Here is a 14665-nt window from a genome sequence, read left to right on the forward strand (position 1 = left end):
AAGTTCTCCCTAAAAAAAGTCAAAATTCAAAAATTGTTTCAAAAATTGTTCGGCTTTCACCTGTTGAAAACCGCTGCTCTATTTATTATGTCTTATTTTTAATATATACTAATATTCTAGGCATATTTTTGAAGGCATTCGAGATTTAATTCATTACCACGTAGCCAGATAGTCAATCCTTGCTACGAGAGGACGGTTGTAAGCTTGAACCTATGACGGGCATGCTTTTGAGTCGTTCGAATTGACGACTTTACCACGGGACTGCATCCGACATTTTTTGTTATTTTGCAATTTGGTTAAAATAATGTTGATGATTTGATAATTTTATTTATTTTATACTCGTCATATCAATTTAATCAAATTACATTCCCCCATCATCAATGAGCTTTTTGCTATGTTTCCCCCCAAAAACTACACAGAATGAAATGTAATCATCTGTCCAGGGTGTAACGAATTGAGTATGTAAGCCATTTAAGAGCATTGATTCAATCAAGCAGGTTTTCTATTATTAAATAGATTTTTATTATTTTATGTTTGCTTGATCTGATGTAGCAAACATTTACGTTATAAAGTACATAGCGTAGTGTTATTTATATCTCACAATTATTGGAAGCGTTTAAACATTTTTTGAGCTCCGCTCTATGGATGATTTGCCCTTGACTGCGAATTTGACGCCGATCATGATAATTGAATGGATGACACACACAATCAGCCACTTTCCCAAACTCGATCGAAGAAGAACGATAGTGGCGGTTGCCTAGATACAACGGTTGTTTTAATTTATTTCATGAGTATATTGTTCAGTTATACGTACAATATGGCAAAATGTTCAAAAAGCCTCCAAGGAAACCACCATGTTATGTCATTTGGACAATCGCTACGATCGTTCCCAAATACGAGTTTGGGAAAGTGGCTGAATATATTACATGTATTACATGTTTAACAAGGTTTTCATTTGCCATTTTCAATATCTTAACAAACGGCCAAAAGGCATTTCCAAACTCCAAAAACCAAGACGCATGAAAATCATAATAATTCATGCACAACTATAAAATGCCTTACTCATACGAAACAAATCACCTGTTGAACACATGTTATTGATGTGCAATTGATTTGTTAATGCTATTGAACGGTTCCATAAAAAGGATCTACCTTTCTCCCTGTTTCTTAGGAAAAGTATCCCGACACGTGTTTTTCTCCGTAAGTGCGCCCGTTTCCTGTCGACTCAATTATCCTTCTTGTACTTGTAACACATTTCAAATGATCGGGGGTTTTGTTTTTTTGGTTTGCTTATCCTCTTTTTGATTTTCTTTTCTCGCACGGAAGAAGATCCCTTGGAGGTGGTCAGCTGTCACCGCTTACAATGGAGTAAACCGATCCGCAACCTAATGGCACGTGCTCGGAACCCAACCCAACAGACGGTCAGTAGCCAGTTCCCAAAAGGAAAGCATTGAATTGTGTTACTTTTTCGACCGTAAATATGTGTAACATATATCCCTGCGCAAATGGATTCACTCGAGCCTTTTGCGTCGGTGTCGGTTGGGAGGAAAGTGGAAAAAGGAAAGTGATATAACTTTGCTATTTCTGTTCGGCTCGTTTTAAAGTATTTCTTGCTGTTTGTTTTCATCCTTTCTTTCGTTTTACATTCGTTAGCCCAAACACGGAAAGTCCTTGTTCGGTTTGTCTGCGGAATCTGCTGCTGAATGTAGTCATATTTTTGTTCATGTTTGCTTAAATCACTCTGTTTGGTTGGTCCGCCACCTCGCTGCACGCTTTTATCTGCGCCACAAGCTCTACTGCTCATCTGCAACTCGTCCTAACATGCAGCACGCACTACAAACACTGATAGACGACGATAGGGGATAGACACAGCCGGAACAGGGGCCGGCTGCAGCCAGCATAAATGTACACAGTTGAAACTCCCCCAAAATATTGCACGGAGCGCAACAACGTTTCGTGTGCTCCTGTTGTTGCGTTATGTTTTTGATGATGTTTACACTGCCCAGCAAAATTATAGAACACGTCACTGATGAAGGTTTTTATTAGTGTAATGATTTTATTGTAAATAAGAAAATAAAATTAAACGAAATTTGGTAAATATGTATTGTCTAAGGTAATGTTTTTAACGTTTTGTTTATTAATTTACCCTTCACATTGCTATTATATTGCGAAGCACTGTTGCATAATCATATTGCTCCGTTCATCCCGACCCGTCGGTGTTTGCGAGGGACGACGATAGCTTACCACACACAGAGAAAACACTGTGAAAGGGTCCAACGCGGTAGAAAAGGGCAACGGCTGACGCATCGGCAAGGGTCGCTGCCATATGGAAAAGGCAGATCATCAGCACAGATCAACAGCGGTAGCAGCGCAGGAGTAGCATCAGCAGGAGCAACAGTAACAGTAACAGCAAACAGTTGTCGCCCTTTGGGTGCGATCGTTCCAGCAGGGGTTACAGGCTATTTTTATCATCGAAAAATCTACGCCAACGCACAGCAAACCTTCCCGCAAAAGGCTACAGAATGCGACACCGTGCGGCATGGCATGATGGGTAAATTAAATTACTTGCCTCGGTACTTTGTCTTCTTTCCTCTGCGCACAGCTCGTATGCAGCTCGTGCGTTGGCTCGTGCTGCGATATCGCTCGAAGATCAAGCAAACATTTACGCTCGATGCGTCATCTGTCGCCATTAGGATACGTTTGCTTGTGTGCCCCGTCTGTCTGAACACGAGGGTGAAAGAGGGCATATCGATGTTTGGCGGTGAGTCAAACCGCTCGCCTCAAGGATAAAAGATAGGGAAAAAGCCGTAAAACTGACCATTGTTCAAATAGGTGAGTTTTAACCAACGCGGACCTATGCCTTCTTGATCCATCCAGCGATTTAGGCTTTTACGCACGGGGTCGTAAAAAACTGTCCCGGCAGTGTAGATTCTATTAATTAGCCATAAAAATAAGACTCTCCCCACCCATTCACTGTTTACGATCGGTTGGCTACCTATTGTAATAGCATGTCTTTTGCTGATCTACACCATGTTCGGCGAGATAGTGGTCAAACAAGGGCATGTGTGTTCTCCGGTTTTGCGTGATTTATGGTTGATGGACTTTCGATGGTTCGATCGTGCTGGTGCCTATCAAGATGTGCAGCCTGTGGAACTGATGAAGAACAGGAGGGATTAAATTAAGATCCTTCTTTAAATGCAAAAGACATCACGGGAGTTGGTTGCGATGAGTTGGTTTTAATGAATGCCAATTTTTGTCAACTCATTCCGTGTTGTGGTAATGGAATTTTGATTGCCCAATGATGAAGCGCACGATTCGGCAAACTTTTCAACAAAAAGCATCGAGATTTTATTTTTTGATAAATTTTTATTTTTGATTTTGCTCTTGATTGAATGATCTTGAAAATTTATGATGAGGCAGTGGAATTCTGTGAGCTAAAGTGATGTAAAAGTTGTGTTGGTTTATTCAGTATAAAAAGGCAAAAAAATTGGGTGTGTTTTCTCTTCAAATACAATACAATTTCACAAATTATGTCCAGAAGAGATGTGAAAGATGTTTTTATACAATGTTATCTATTTCTGAAAATGAGTTACAATTTAATGCGATAGGTGCTTTATAGTCGCTGATCATTCGAAGGAAGCTAGGTCTACCTAGTATTTCTCCAAGGGATGATTACCTGTGGCCAATGTTTGCCCAGAGCAAGATAGTCTGCATGGTATAAGACATGTACAAACTTGTAGACAGGCGCGTCTATTCGATGTTTCATTGCTAATAAGTTCAGAAGATCTATTTATTTATTTTTATATATTTTAAGCTTATTGAACTCTTTTGATCCCAACTTAAATCAAAGCTAAATAATTAAGCTCCTTATTTCATGATCTGTTACCTATTCTGGATATACTCGTTAATCTAAAAACTAAGCTTAAACATAAGGTTTGATGTTTATCCAAAATAGTAGCGTTTGTTTGACGAATGAATGGAGAAGCAATTTATTTAAAGAGATGATATGCAGCGATATGGAAACATTAAAACAGTAATGGTTGACAATTAGAATCTTCTAAAAGCGTAATGTTAATATTGATGGACTATGAACGATAAAAAAAAAAACATTTTAAGTATAGTACATATCAGTTATTCAACTTTACTGCTTCAATTTTCATATCTGGATGCATGCCATTTGGTAAATGAGTCGTCGTACAATGTTTCCAGCTCTCGATTGCAGCCTTTCGCAACCTTTTTGCCTTCTCTAATCCCACTCCATCTGCCGTTCGATCAACGGTCAATCTACGGTTGCGTAGTTGGTTTTGACTTTTCACTCCACCTCAGTGAGATTTTCCCCGCAAATCCATACCAGAAACATATGTCCTTCGCATTGTAAACCACACAAAACAGCTAAACTCAAACAAAAAAGTGCTACAACTCTCTAGCACACTGGATCATATCCCACAAGCTCGGTCTTTTCAAACGGGAGCCATTTCTATGCAGCTTCCAGCACGAGCCCGCCGAACTAAAGTAGCACATTTGTCGTTTTTAAAAGCTGTAAATTTATTTATCACACGGCCTAAATCCTATTTTATTCGCGATGCAACGCACAAATGCAATATCCGCTTGCACGCGTTCCTTTATTTTTCGATCCGTTTTTTCCCTTTTCTTCCATTGCTCTCGTTGTGCTCTGAAATTTGATCGTTTTATTACATCGTTAAATCGTCCTCTCGTTGTTGTGTCGCACTGTGCCGTGTGCGATTGATCCACCAAAACCGCACCGGTGTACTGCTCACACTGCAAACGACTGAAATCTCCGAGGGACGGCTGTTTGATGCTTCCACCAGCTGACCCGTCGAGCCTGGCAGATTTGACGTGTTGGGATCGTATCGATCAAACAAGCGCTCGCTACGTTCGCCATCGATCCGTGGTGATCCGGGTTGATCCTGTGTTATTCCGCTTCAGCTCCCGTCCCGTTTATCGTCTCGCATAGATTCCCTTTTGCGTGAAGCATTTTTTTCTTCTGTTTCATCTTTGCCATTCGTATCATACAGCGGAGGCATTTGATTGATATCGGCATCTTTTAACGCCAGCAAAGAACCGACGGGTGGAAGCAAACTTCAAGAGGGATGGATCGCAATTTATTATGATTTTTATTAGATTCACAACTGTTTGGTGACTTTTTGTTGAGGGAATGTCGTGTAGATACGGCCTAGCAAACAGGGGATTGCGCAATCGGAATTGGACAGACAATGCACTTTAGACACGGTGGTGCCTCTGCTTGTTTCCTTTTGGCGACATCTTCGCTAAGATTTCTTGTTAACTCCCAGCTTGGCGCGATGCACACAGCTTCTGCTTGTTCGATTTTTCTACATCAAGATTCAGCCGGTTCATCATTATTAGAGTTTATTTATGATTAGATATGGAGATTTGTTTTCCTTTGCGCCGCGTTTGGACAGACGGTAGTCAATAAAATACACCGCCAGGTAGGTTTTGATATCGGCTTCGGCTGAAAATTGATGCTTTTCAAAAACGGATGGTGAAATCATCGAGGGAGAGCAGAAGTATTTTCCTGCGAGCGCTTGTATACTTCAAATTTGCCCATTAATCGTCCACAAACGGTCACTCATCGGTTTGCGCTCGGCACGGTGTATTGTGAACGTTATTAATATGTGCTCTTTTTGTGCGTTCAATGTATAGTAATTTGTGTGTTCCATGTCCTCTTATTTCGTGTAAGAGTTATGATGCTACCGGTCATCTAATCGCTTCCATTGGGTCGAACGTTTTGTGGAACATTATTGGTTCTTGGCATAATGATGCACAAAACGATCTTCTCTAATGCACTGCTTTGAGTATCCTTCTCGCCATGCGGGATTTTTTATGTTTGTTCCTTGCTTGCTACCATCTTTAGTTCATTTGCAATAACAAATTGCATGCGGAGTGATTGAAAAACGTAAAAAATAATGTACTTAACTTTCCGGCCGATCACGGCAGAAGCAACGACGGTGTCGAGAAGATGCAAAAGGTGCTACAAAGTCAGGGCTCTGGCTTTAATGTGCGATGCATTGTATGCACCAAGGGATAAACATTTTTCAGTTATGCGATAAAGCCGATTGACTGTACTGTTTTTAGAGAAGACATAAAAATTGCAGCCATCCCTTTTTGCAACCCGAGCTGGCGTTTAATGACTTCTAATCCAATCAGCGTTCGCATCAACCGTGATAACATGTGATGCAGCAGGGAAGAGACGGACGATGGAACTGTTGACAAAATGATTTAAGTACTGCGTGTTTAATTTTTATCCTCTCTTTGGAACTTCGTTGCATAATGTTCCCTTAGTAAGCTGGATTTTTATGGCCGTATCCGAGCTAAAAATTAGAATCTCTATATAACGTATTTTACATGACATTTGACAGTAAAACTTGACATGACTTTTGCACCGGATAAATATTACTTACGATACTGGTTTTTACATAGTTCTGCTTTCTCGTTTAGTTTAAATATTTACGTTTTTTTGTAGCTTTACATTTATTACAAAACAATGTCTTTAGAGTAACAATAAATATTAATGCTCATTTTATATTTTCTGTAATTTTTCTGTGATTTGTCTTTCCTCGAGTTACGCATTTTTTTATTTTGACAGTTTATATGTCAAATCAGTAAAATTTTCTCCAACACTTGTTAAATGCAAATTATATTAATTTATAGTTGAATGTTTTATGTTGCCAAAAAGACAGAAATAATATAATCGTTCATACGATTTATATTAATTATGTAATTTAGTGCGGGGCGGTCTCATGGTGCTGTCGTCAACTCGTACGGCTCAATAACATGCCCATCATGGGTTCAAACCTAATCATTCCTTGCTACGAGGAGAAGGTCTATTTATCCAGCTATGTGGTTATGAATTAAGTCTCGAAAACCTGTATAAGCCGGTGTGTTCGCGTAGAACGTTACGCCAAATAGAAGAAGAAGAAGAAGAAGATGTAATTTAGTGCACAAAAGCACTAAATTTAATCAAAAATAATCATTTAACTACAATATTTTGGTTGAAAAACGTGATATTCGACTTACGTGAAAATACGAGTTACGCGGATGTTTCCGGGACGCAGTATTCGCGTAACTCGGGAAAGACTGTACTTTACTTTCGTTTATTTCGTTTATTTCGTTTATTTCGTTTATTTTAAAAAAATTAAAAAATAAAAGAAAAGGTCATTTGTTTAAAAACGACTTTAAAAGTTTACTAGAATATTTTTACATACATTTGCTTCGGATACCCATGTCTTTGTGTAATTAAAGCTATATGTATATACGGATTGCTGTTAACTGCCAAGACCATAACCAAGTTAGGGGCTATGTCATGCGTTAACACCAAGTAGAAACAAACAGTTTAAAAATTCGATATGACCTAAAACATCAAGATATGTACCACAAAGGTTCATTGGAACTATATTGTCATCTATTTATAAACTTAAGTTTGTTAATAAAATTATGCAAAAATATGTTTTCTCGGAAATAGTGCTTCAACACGATTTAGGATATATTTGAAGCCTCAATTACTGCAAAAATTATTTCCACCGAAAAAACGATTCATTTCTCAGTACTTTAATTATATTGCAATTAATTGATCATTCTTTGCTGACTCGCCGATTTGATACAACTACCGCCCAACTAACTTACTGTTTTACAGAAAAGGGTGCAAAAGTGTCGCACGCTCGCTATTTGCATAGCTGATGCTAGCCCTACGCAAAACAGATTCGTGATAAATGAAACCAAGTTGGCAAACATGCCACCACCTAAGCGCCGACGACAATCAGCAATCGGTGCGAACATAAATGTTTGTAAATTTCTCACACCGTTCTTCCGGGCTCCGAAGTTAAAGCCGTGCATTTGCATACACGGTGTCATTTTTCCCCCGTTGGTGTCGTATTAGAAATTCGTTAATCTTAAAAAAAAAAACTCCACCTTGGCGCTTACGGGATGGGTTAACGGATCCGAACGATGAAAGATAATATTTCAATATTTTCGAGCGACACTTTCACCCCTTTTTGTCGCGATAGCATAGAAGATCATAATTTTGTTTTCGACTTTTTTTTAACACGACCAGCATACACTTCCGCATAGATCATATCGCGCGTTGTGCGATAATTTAGCATAAGTAAGATACAAACATGCTAACCCCTCGCGTTTTGTTTGTGTCGTTTTGCGATTATCGATATTGAATTACTGTTTTGCTATCAAGCATCTTCCAGGGGGAAAGGTCTTCGGTTTTGCATACAGAAAACATAAAAAAATCTGCTTAAACATGAAGAGGGAAATGATACATTGCTTCTGAAGTTTCAAAGAGTGTTATTCGTAGTGAGCTTCGGGATGCATATGCTTTAAGATGGGAGTAGCACATACTACTGATGTTTGTGTTTTTATATTTAGAAGAAATCGTTTGAAATAATATGTTTTTTCCTATCTTTTTACTTTCCAGAAGCGTTGCTTGAATCATTTATGAATTTATTTATCTATGACTTACCATTTCATAATTAAAATATTCTAATGTCCACACCTTTTAATTCTTAGCGAAACTCATCCAGTCTGATCTCCCTACGGGATTACCTTTCTACAAATGTAATTGAAGTGTAATCCGTTCGAGTGCAACTGACATTCTACAAAACAAGACAGAAAAAAACCCCTAAACACAAGACAAAAACAGCAAAATAGGATCAAACGAGTTGAGCGTGTTGTAATGCGAGAAACCCCCGCTGAGACAGTTTTGTTATTCGGCGAGGGAAAACCGTTTTGTTTTGACTCTTTTGTTTGGCCACCGGGTTGACATACTTTTCGAGCCCCTTTTTTTGCCTTCCTCAACCCTTTCACCGAAACGTATCGCGTGCACTCGGATGCAGTACGGCATTTGAAGTGCAACCGAGACCGCACCGGAAAGGGAAATAATTTCTCCCATACGATGAGCGCGGCCGCGTTCAGCAACGGTACGATCGCGTGGAATGCTTTCGATTTTCATAATATTGCCATAAATCTTTCCGATCTTGGTATGTTTGTGTGTAGATGCTCTTTTTCTGGTGCACCCGATCGAACTCTCACTAGAAAGGTAGTGGAAATCATTTGTCTACGGCAACGTATTGTGTTCGGTGGATGTGTTTATGTTTGGCGGAAGAGACAAGCCACTTGAAGGATCTTAATAAAATCTATTATCTATTCGGAGGGCTTAGATTTGAAGTGCCGTTTCCTAAGATGTCTTTGTTCGCAAGATTGTACAAGTTTTTTTAGCTTGTTAGAAGAACACGTAACGATTCGTGGGAATTAATAATTATTTTTTACCGTTGTAGTTTACGCTAAAAACAAAAGTATACCTTTTTAAGGATAAGAAACGAAAGTCTGAGAAACGATTGTGATTCTTATAACAAGAATAAATCTCAAATAACATATAAATAATGCAAACATAATTTACGAAAATATATTATTAATATAAAATTAACCGTGTTTTTTAAATACAGCAAAAATAACAGAGAACAAAGCGAGGTGCAAAATGAAACATCGTATGATATCAAATGAAAATTAAGCAAATCGACAGAAAAAGAGTAGATAAAAACAAATAATAGCCTTCATAAGACAGGTTAATTTTTCTCTAACTAGAAGCAGGAAAGAGAAAAAATTTATAGCAATATAACTACAAATAAAGAATAGCAACTAGACATATTATAGATATAAACAATATAAATCGTTTATAATATTGTATAAACTGATTAATCTTATTACCTATAATCAACTCAACAAAATTGGATTATACCATAATCTCTCAGGATCCCACCAAAAAAAGGAAACGATCGAGATGATTATCATTGACGTAAATAGAGTCAAACCTTATAGGTAAGAAGCACTTCCCTTCCATTATCTCTTCGAAAAGTTCATTATTCCATAAAGCGCCTTCTTTTTCCTCGACGTTTGCACCAAATTGTCACACTTTATTATTGTCCTGCTTATTTTTTCTCAATACAGATTACACCATCCCATCCATCAAAACGTGCCATCTATATTATCCAAAATCGGGACAACAAACCAAAATCCCTCCTCACACTAGCGTCTACGCTGAAGCTGCATCCTTTGTTGCTAGCAAGAGTTTGGGATAGTGAAATCCTTTTCGCCTTTAGAGTTGGGTCGCTAGTTTTTCGAATGTACCAATCTCGCTACCTCGCGGACAGTGCTGTTTTCCCCGCTTTTTGTAGCTAGGGGTTGGGCTTGATCGATTGCGATTTAATGATTGATTGTGCAAACGCGCGTCATTTAACACACTGTGCTCGGAGCATATCCTCCAAGCGCCAACGTTATGTAATAGAAATAAGGAATGAAATGAAGAGAGAAAAAACTGGATTTGTTACAATGGTTGCATTTTGTCCGTTTAGTCCAGTTTTTACGCTGGGCAATGCGAGGATAGTAAGGAAAATGCGACTTCCAAAGGGGAAACAACTACTGACGACCGTTGACGGGTGAAAATGTGCTATCAGAGAACACGATCTTCAATCATATTTTTGAGCATGCATCTCCTTGCTGTACAGAAAGGTTTGGAAGGATTCAACTCCTCCTTCCGAATAAAAAATATAGAAAAAAAAACTCAGGAAACTTAAAATACACATTTCCCAACACATTCATCTAGCAAAGATCAATTTGTATTTGTTCTGCTCTTTTTTTAAACATAAAATGTATATATTATCACATTAAACAGTTGCCGATGTTACCTTCTAAAAATGATGCATTCATCTCACATTTAACCTAAAAAAACGACACAGTGATATGCAGCTTCCACTGCTGTAAACCGCTTTTCCAGCCATACCGTTGGCATTTTAGCTCGTTTTATCAGAATAACATCATGCAAGCTGGCATTGAGCCTATGTTTACGAGGGATAAATGTCAAGCTGGAACGCTTGTAGGGTCTCTTCCCCGCTGCGTGCACATGTCCTCTATTTTATGCACAGATCTACTTTCCAAGGATGCATTTGAATTGTTGAACTGGCCGCTTCGCGTTGCAAGAGCGGCAACACTTTCACTTTTCCATTTTATGTGTTATTAATGATACGATTATGCAACTGCATCGCACCAGCATCGTCACGGCTGTCCATCAAGTGTAACGGACGCTTCCATTCTCTATCGCATCGAATTGTCACAGAAGTGAAAGGCTTACACTCCCGATCATGATCGTCGTCAGGGCTGAGAAGCGTATCGAATTTGGTGCATGTTTCGAACATCGGATTCTAATTCGAGCCCTCGACGGATACCTCAAAATTGGAATAAAAGGGTTACTAGATAGCAACAAACCCCCTGCTCCGGAGTGGTGAATGTGTTTGCAATGCATTTTCCATTCGGGTGAATGGAAAAATCGATCCTGGGAAAACGAGTTACGAGAACCGCAGGCAAGCAGGGTGCTAGATGCGCTCTTGGGTTGGGATTTGTAGCGACTTACATGTAAACGAACGACTCGGATTGCGGACGGTAAGATGTATGCACACTCTCGGGGGAGATTCTGTACCTTTGGAAGGTAAATCGATTACAGTGTGACGAACCATTTATCATTTCACTCGAGTGGACACTTTTGCTTCGGTTGGTCACTTCCAACTGCTGTTTAATTTATGTTCCGTCGTACCTTTCTGCGGCGGTTGGACATTTATCATTTAATGTAGTGTTTTCACGTTCGTTCTTTTCAATTTGGTAACGGCCGGCGCTGCAACGAATAATTTGTGTCTTGATAGAAGAATGAAGTTAATTTAATATTATTTATAGACCAACCCAAACTTTATATTTATAACGATTTCCAGCACACAAAAGCAATGCTATTTTAAGGCTGTAAAATGGCATAAATTTCTTTTACGTACCCAATCAGAGGAGATGCAGCATTATTCAACTGTGTGCTACCATTATGCTTTATGTTCATTATTTTAAGTACCACTTTGTAGGGTTTTATCACCCAGCAGCACTTCCCACTACTTTCAAGTGGAAAAGTGCACTTTAATTGAACTGCGCTACACACTGTACGGAACAGTTCCCACGCATAAAAATAATCTAAATTGTTCCAACCAGCGACTATGCTGAGTGCGCACAGTAAGGGGGTGATGCTAACGTCTGTAACCAATCTGTCAATATTAATCAACACAAGTTGAAGATGGATTAAATGTAGCTCAAAGGATCATTCATGTATAAGTTCATGTACGTTTGTCGAACGAATCAGAAATTTGTAAAACAATCTATTTTCGATAGAAAGCACGATGAACGATTTTATAATGTTTGTAAAACATTTAGTTTGTACAAAGAGCTTAATGCCATTTAACCCATTTAACCCATTGGATGAAATTGATGCACCCATAGAGTTTAATAACGTACCCATAGCAATCTGAACCCTCCAAAAACTGTTTTTTAAATAATGTTTTTGAGTGTTTATAATTTAAAAGATAATTAGCATGTTAAATACAAACACAAACTATAAGAGCAACCGATTTTCAATTTCAGAAAACACTTACAAACATTTGGACTAAAGTCCGTGTTTGCAATGTCGTTAATTAATGCTTGGCCTTTACAGTACTAGTGTACACGTTTTGTTGGTATTATGTTTTGGTTTATTTTTGTACAAATATGATACAAGTACATAATTTTTTTCTTCAATCTCGCTCAGATTATAATATTTTATGAATAAAATAGTACCATTGCTAATTAAAAAAAAAACTACATAGAGAATTTAAAACTTTGAATTTGAAGCTTTGAATACCCACCCCAATTGAGGATTTTTAGATTCTTATAATAGATTCTTATTATAATTTGTGTAATTTACTTAATGAGACCTTCTAAAAAGGTTTTGAATAGTTTAAACCATTTTAACCTTTTAGTTTGATAATACAAAAGGTTAGTCATACAATGGAGCAGTTTAAAAACAACGTTTAATTTAAAGAGTATCTGATTCTTCTTCTTTGACACAACAACCGCTGTCGGTCAAGGCCTGCCTGTACCACCCACTAGTGAAGTGTGAGCTTGGCTTTCAGTGACTTGTTGTTACCATAGCAGGATAGTCAGTCCTACGTATGGGGGCACGGTCTATTCGGGACTTGAACCCATGACGGGCATGTTGTTACGTCGTAGGGGAAAGCGGGGCAAAATGGGCATGTTAAGCAGTTTACTGAATATTCCTTTGAATATGTCACAAAACACAATTTTTCTTTCATTATTGTATGCCTCCACCCTTTATCTATGGATTAAAATTGCCAAACAGGATGAAAACAACTAAAAATCATGAAAACAATGTAAAATAAAAGATGATGTTTTACGAGAAGCTATTTTGACACGCGGGGTAAAATGGGCATAGCCCTGGGGCAAAATGGGCATATGTAAACAAACTGCGAAACGTCAAAACACTGGGGCAATATGGGCCACAACAACGGCGCTTAGGTGATGGTCTATGCTTTTGCGCACGTTTTGTGAAATATATTTTCGTTCTATCTTTTGTTTTGCTGGTCAGAAAAGCCCTTAAAATTCTTCCAAAAATATGTTATCGACATTAAAACAATTTTTACACGTTGAAATCTACAAAATTGAAACTTTTCAAGCTGTGGCTGTCATCATTATTGAGGCGACAAATACAACACCATAGCCTCACCAAGCGCCAGATGTCAAAAGCATCTGCCCATTTTGCCCCAAGCGTAACTGTCCATTTTGCCCCACGTGAAGCATTTTTGTATTTTTTGTTATATTAGTAAAAATACGAATTCAATCGCCTTGATTGCTTCAGACAAATTGTAAAGAAATATCATATCTTTAAAAATATATCATGAACAACTTCAACGCATTCCTGTGACACACGTTTAAGCTTATTTTCGAAGTGGCAAAAATTACATCAATATACTGCTAAACCTTATTTTGCATTTTTCTTAGTTATTTGTTATATAAGGGTTATGAAACTTACATGGTGTTCATAGAACACTCTAATGAATGCATTTTTAGCATTGGAAAGTATCTTTGTAGTCAAATAATGCTTAAATAGAGGGTGCCCATTTTGCCCCACATGCCCATTTTGCCCCGCTTTCCCCTACGAGTGACGACTGTACCACCAGACCGGCCCTATCAAAGAGTATCTGATATCGAAGATATTTTTAGCTTCTCAAATAATGTCTCAACGTTTTCGTCTGCCAATACGTTATCCATTTAAACAAGTAGCCACAAATATCATTGAAAATCTAAAGCACAGTTAGTATAGCAGTTTTGATGAGTAATGATCAGTTATAATACTTATTTGCGAGCTCAACGGAACTTGTTTTATGCTTAGTTTAGGCTGATTCAATGTTTTGGATTCAAAATTTAACACATACAAATACGGAGCACGGTTTATGGTTCGAAGAGAAGGTGCAAACAGGCGCGAAATTTACAGGGATTTGTGAAGAACAAGGTTGTAAACGGGGGATTGGGTCATAAGTAACAAATAGTTATACAAAATTATGTTCATTTCTTCTTCTTCTTCTTCTTTCGCACAACAACCGCTGTCGGTCAAGGCCTGCCTGTGTGTGAGTGAAGTGAGCTTGGCTTTCAGTGACTTATTGGTACCATAGCAGGATAGTCAAATAGTCAATGGGGGCACGGTCTATACGGGACTTGACGGCATGTTGTTAAAGTCGTACAAGTTGACGACTGTACCACCAGA

Source organism: Anopheles coluzzii, chromosome 3, assembly GCF_943734685.1.
Source record: "Anopheles coluzzii chromosome 3, AcolN3, whole genome shotgun sequence".
Taxonomy (NCBI): domain Eukaryota; kingdom Metazoa; phylum Arthropoda; class Insecta; order Diptera; family Culicidae; genus Anopheles; species Anopheles coluzzii.